This window comes from Penaeus monodon, chromosome 23, assembly GCF_015228065.2.
Source record: "Penaeus monodon isolate SGIC_2016 chromosome 23, NSTDA_Pmon_1, whole genome shotgun sequence".
In the NCBI taxonomy this organism is placed as follows: Eukaryota; Metazoa; Arthropoda; class Malacostraca; order Decapoda; family Penaeidae; genus Penaeus; species Penaeus monodon.
The window spans coordinates 2,809,749-2,810,083 of NC_051408.1; the positions used below are offsets into that span (position 1 = coordinate 2,809,749).

The 335-nt window shown below is 14.0% G+C and overlaps 1 protein-coding gene across 1 annotated transcript in view; it reads left to right on the forward strand.

The window, feature by feature from the left end:
* Positions 1-335, forward strand: part of LOC119588339 — a gene marked incomplete in the record, with an annotated part of 14,967 nt that overhangs the window by 1,530 nt on the left and 13,102 nt on the right.

A 335-nucleotide genomic window follows, 5' to 3' on the forward strand; every position in this document is an offset into this window, starting at 1 on the left:
TGTGTAAAAGGGTTTTGATTTTAATTTTTTTTTTATTAGAGAAAAAATTGAATGTTTTAATTGATTTTTTTTTCTGTAAATGATTTTAATGTGTAAAATGTTTTTGATTTTAATGTCTTTATGAGAAAAAATAGAATTTTTTCAATTGTTTTTATTTTTGTAAAAAAAAAATCAATGTGTAAAAGGTTTTTGGTTTTAATGTTTTTATTTAGAATTTTTTAAAAAATGTTTTAATTGTTTTTATTTCTGTATTTTAATTTGTAAAGTTTTTATTTATTTATTTTAATCTTTTTAATTAAATTTTTGATTTTCAATATTTTCTTATCTTTAATACT